Source organism: Athalia rosae, unplaced genomic scaffold, assembly GCF_917208135.1.
Source record: "Athalia rosae unplaced genomic scaffold, iyAthRosa1.1, whole genome shotgun sequence".
Lineage (NCBI taxonomy): Eukaryota > Metazoa > Arthropoda > Insecta > Hymenoptera > Athaliidae > Athalia > Athalia rosae.
In genome coordinates, this window is record NW_026019230.1 from 55,001 (window position 1) to 60,000 (window position 5,000).

At 46.9% G+C, this 5,000-nt stretch overlaps 1 non-coding gene across 1 annotated transcript in view; it reads left to right on the forward strand.

Annotated features, from left to right (window-relative positions):
* The first annotated feature begins 3,363 nt into the window (after positions 1-3,363).
* The window catches only part of LOC125502171, a 1,914-nt gene continuing 277 nt past the window's right edge, over positions 3,364-5,000 (forward strand). Inside the window, exon 1 of the ribosomal RNA XR_007280019.1 lies at positions 3,364-5,000. This exon is cut by the window's right edge and continues 277 nt beyond it. This is a non-coding gene — a ribosomal RNA (small subunit ribosomal RNA).

The window sequence follows — 5,000 nt, forward strand, 5'->3', positions numbered from 1 at the left end:
TCAAAGTCCGATAGAGTCGCGCATCACTCGTTGGAACGAAAAATTTTCAAAGTCCGAAAGAGTCGCGCATCACTCGTTGGATCGAAAAATTTTCAAAGTCCGAAAGAGTCGCGCATCACTCGTTGGATCGAAAAATTTTCAAAGTCCGAAAGAGTCGCGCATCACTCGTTGGATCGAAAAATTTTCAAAGTCCGAAAGAGTCGCGCATCACTCGTTGGATCGAAAAATTTTCAAAGTCCGAAAGAGTCGCGCATCACTCGTTGGATCGAAAAATTTTCAAAGTCCGAAAGAGTCGCGCATCACTCGTTGGATCGAAAAATTTTCAAAGTCCGAAAGAGTCGCGCATCACTCGTTGGATCGAAAAATTTTCAAAGTCCGAAAGAGTCGCGCATCACTCGTTGGATCGAAAAATTTTCAAAGTCCGAAAGAGTCGCGCATCACTCGTTGGATCGAAAAATTTTCAAAGTCCGAAAGAGTCGCGCATCACTCGTTGGATCGAAAAATTTTCAAAGTCCGAAAGAGTCGCGCATCACTCGTTGGATCGAAAAATTTTCAAAGTCCGAAAGAGTCGCGCATCACTCGTTGGATCGAAAAATTTTCAAAGTCCGAAAGAGTCGCGCATCACTCGTTGGATCGAAAAATTTTCAAAGTCCGAAAGAGTCGCGCATCACTCGTTGGATCGAAAAATTTTCAAAGTCCGAAAGAGTCGCGCATCACTCGTTGGATCGAAAAATTTTCAAAGTCCGAAAGAGTCGCGCATCACTCGTTGGATCGAAAAATTTTCAAAGTCCGAAAGAGTCGCGCATCACTCGTTGGATCGAAAAATTTTCAAAGTCCGAAAGAGTCGCGCATCACTCGTTGGATCGAAAAATTTTCAAAGTCCGAAAGAGTCGCGCATCACTCGTTGGATCGAAAAATTTTCAAAGTCCGAAAGAGTCGCGCATCACTCGTTGGATCGAAAAATTTTCAAAGTCCGAAAGAGTCGCGCATCACTCGTTGGATCGAAAAATTTTCAAAGTCCGATAGAGTCGCGCATCACTCGTTGGAACGAAAAATTTTCAAAGTCCGAAAGAGTCGCGCATCACTCGTTGGATCGAAAAATTTTCAAAGTCCGAAAGAGTCGCGCATCACTCGTTGGATCGAAAAATTTTCAAAGTCCGAAAGAGTCGCGCATCACTCGTTGGATCGAAAAATTTTCAAAGTCCGAAAGAGTCGCGCATCACTCGTTGGATCGAAAAATTTTCAAAGTCCGATAGAGTCGCGCATCACTCGTTGAAACGAAAAATTTTCAAAGTCCGAAAGAGTCGCGCATCACTCGTTGGATCGAAAAATTTTCAAAGTCCGAAAGAGTCGCGCATCACTCGTTGGATCGAAAAATTTTCAAAGTCCGAAAGAGTCGCGCATCACTCGTTGGATCGAAAAATTTTCAAAGTCCGAAAGAGTCGCGCATCACTCGTTGGATCGAAAAATTTTCAAAGTCCGAAAGAGTCGCGCATCACTCGTTGGATCGAAAAATTTTCAAAGTCCGAAAGAGTCGCGCATCACTCGTTGGATCGAAAAATTTTCAAAGTCCGAAAGAGTCGCGCATCACTCGTTGGATCGAAAAATTTTCAAAGTCCGAAAGAGTCGCGCATCACTCGTTGGATCGAAAAATTTTCAAAGTCCGAAAGAGTCGCGCATCACTCGTTGGATCGAAAAATTTTCAAAGTCCGAAAGAGTCGCGCATCACTCGTTGGATCGAAAAATTTTCAAAGTCCGAAAGAGTCGCGCATCACTCGTTGGATCGAAAAATTTTCAAAGTCCGAAAGAGTCGCGCATCACTCGTTGGATCGAAAAATTTTCAAAGTCCGAAAGAGTCGCGCATCACTCGTTGGATCGAAAAATTTTCAAAGTCCGAAAGAGTCGCGCATCACTCGTTGGATCGAAAAATTTTCAAAGTCCGAAAGAGTCGCGCATCACTCGTTGGATCGAAAGATTTTCAAAGTCCGAAAGAGTCGCGCATCACTCGTTGGATCGAAAAATTTTCAAAGTCCGAAAGAGTCGCGCATCACTCGTTGGATCGAAAAATTTTCAAAGTCCGAAAGAGTCGCGCATCACTCGTTGGATCGAAAAATTTTCAAAGTCCGATAGAGTCGCGCATCACTCGTTGGAACGAAAAATTTTCAAAGTCCGAAAGAGTCGCGCATCACTCGTTGGATCGAAAAATTTTCAAAGTCCGAAAGAGTCGCGCATCACTCGTTGGATCGAAAAATTTTCAAAGTCCGAAAGAGTCGCGCATCACTCGTTGGATCGAAAAATTTTCAAAGTCCGAAAGAGTCGCGCATCACTCGTTGGATCGAAAAATTTTCAAAGTCCGATAGAGTCGCGCATCACTCGTTGAAACGAAAAATTTTCAAAGTCCGAAAGAGTCGCGCATCACTCGTTGGATCGAAAAATTTTCAAAGTCCGAAAGAGTCGCGCATCACTCGTTGGATCGAAAAATTTTCAAAGTCCCAACGATTCTCGCATGGAACTAAGTTCCAACGTACTGCCAAATTTTTCAGGTCGCGTTGCTGTTTTGCCCCATAAGGAACACGTGTTATGACCGGCCGGCTCCGACGTCCGAGCGGCACCGTTGATACTTCATGCACCGAGCGGTCTCGACCGGTCGGTCGGCACCTAGTCCTCGGGTTTCGGAACTTTCGACTTGTTTCGGCCCGTATCTCGACATTCCTTTGCGGGTTTGTTGTCGGGGCTATGGTTTCGTCCTCACCGTGTCACGAACACGCAGACAAAAATTTTTTTCGAATTTTGAAAATTTTTCGTCTGAGCGGAGATTCGCACCACAGGCGTTCGTTTCGTTCCGGTAAGAACCACTCTCACGAGTTCAAAGTTTTTCCGAGCGCTCACGTTTCGCAGGGGCGAGTTCTTCGCTCCGTCTAGAAAATATGATTCAATTTGAATCGTCGACACTACATAACCGCGGGTCGGTGTCTAAGACCGAATGGCCCTTTATGCGGTGACCAGAAAGTCTTCTCTCGCAAGTCGAGGGAAGCAGTCGAACAGAGGCATCAACTCGCCACATTCCGTGCGTATCACAGTCTGTTCGCAGACGGTACACATTGATTTCCAATCGTACTCCCGACGCTTGCAATCTAGCCGAAGGATACGAGAAGGATAATTCGAACGATTTGCACCGGGGAGTCGACAAAAATTGTCTTCACCCGAGGAAACACAAAGTCGAACAGAGCGCTCTGAGCGCTAGTACGCGTACACAAGTTGTGCGGTACCAGATATACATATTATATTAAAACGTGTGGCCGACCGGGCAAAGACTCGGCGGCATGGGGCAACACACGAAAAGAGCTACCAATAACACAAAGCTCCCTGGTTGATCCTGCCAGTAGTCATATGCTTGTCTCAAAGATTAAGCCATGCATGTCTCAGTGCAAGCCATATTAAGGTGAAACCGCGAATGGCTCATTAAATCAGTTATGGTTTCTTAGATCGTACCCACATTTACTTGGATAACTGTGGTAATTCTAGAGCTAATACATGCAAACAGAGTTCCGACCAGAGATGGGAGGAATGCTTTTATTAGATCAAAACCAATCGGTGGCGGGTTCGTCCCGTCCGCCGTTTACTTTGGTGACTCTGAATAACTTTGGGCTGATCGCACGGTCTTGGTACCGGCGACGCATCTTTCAAATGTCTGCCTTATCAACTGTCGATGGTAGGTTCTGCGCCTACCATGGTTGTAACGGGTAACGGGGAATCAGGGTTCGATTCCGGAGAGGGAGCCTGAGAAACGGCTACCACATCCAAGGAAGGCAGCAGGCGCGCAAATTACCCACTCCCGGCACGGGGAGGTAGTGACGAAAAATAACGATACGGGACTCATCCGAGGCCCCGTAATCGGAATGAGTACACTTTAAATCCTTTAACGAGGATCAATTGGAGGGCAAGTCTGGTGCCAGCAGCCGCGGTAATTCCAGCTCCAATAGCGTATATTAAAGTTGTTGCGGTTAAAAAGCTCGTAGTTGAATCTGTGTCCCACGCTGTCGGTTCACCGCTCGCGGTGTTTAACTGGCATGATTGTGGGACGTCCTACCGGTGGGCTTAGCCTTTCGGGGCGGCCCAACTAATATCCCATCGCGGTGCTCTTCATTGAGTGTCGAGGTGGGCCGGTACGTTTACTTTGAACAAATTAGAGTGCTTAAAGCAGGCTATTTTCGCCTGAATACTGTGTGCATGGAATAATGGAATAGGACCTCGGTTCTATTTTGTTGGTTTTCGGAACCCCGAGGTAATGATTAATAGGAACAGATGGGGGCATTCGTATTGCGACGTTAGAGGTGAAATTCTTGGATCGTCGCAAGACGGACAGAAGCGAAAGCATTTGCCAAAAATGTTTTCTTTAATCAAGAACGAAAGTTAGAGGTTCGAAGGCGATCAGATACCGCCCTAGTTCTAACCATAAACGATGCCAGCTAGCGATCCGCCGAAGTTCCTCCGATGACTCGGCGGGCAGCTTCCGGGAAACCAAAGCTTTTGGGTTCCGGGGGAAGTATGGTTGCAAAGCTGAAACTTAAAGGAATTGACGGAAGGGCACCACCAGGAGTGGAGCCTGCGGCTTAATTTGACTCAACACGGGAAACCTCACCAGGCCCGGACACCGGAAGGATTGACAGATTGAGAGCTCTTTCTTGATTCGGTGGGTGGTGGTGCATGGCCGTTCTTAGTTGGTGGAGCGATTTGTCTGGTTAATTCCGATAACGAACGAGACTCTAGCCTGCTAAATAGGCGTACTTTCCGGTATCTCGAAGGCCCCCGGCTTCGGTCGGGAGGTTTTTACTACCGGCGTACAAATAAATCTTCTTAGAGGGACAGGCGGCTTCTAGCCGCACGAGATTGAGCAATAACAGGTCTGTGATGCCCTTAGATGTTCTGGGCCGCACGCGCGCTACACTGAAGGAATCAGCGTGTCTTCCCTGGCCGAAAGGCCCGGGTAACCCGCTGAA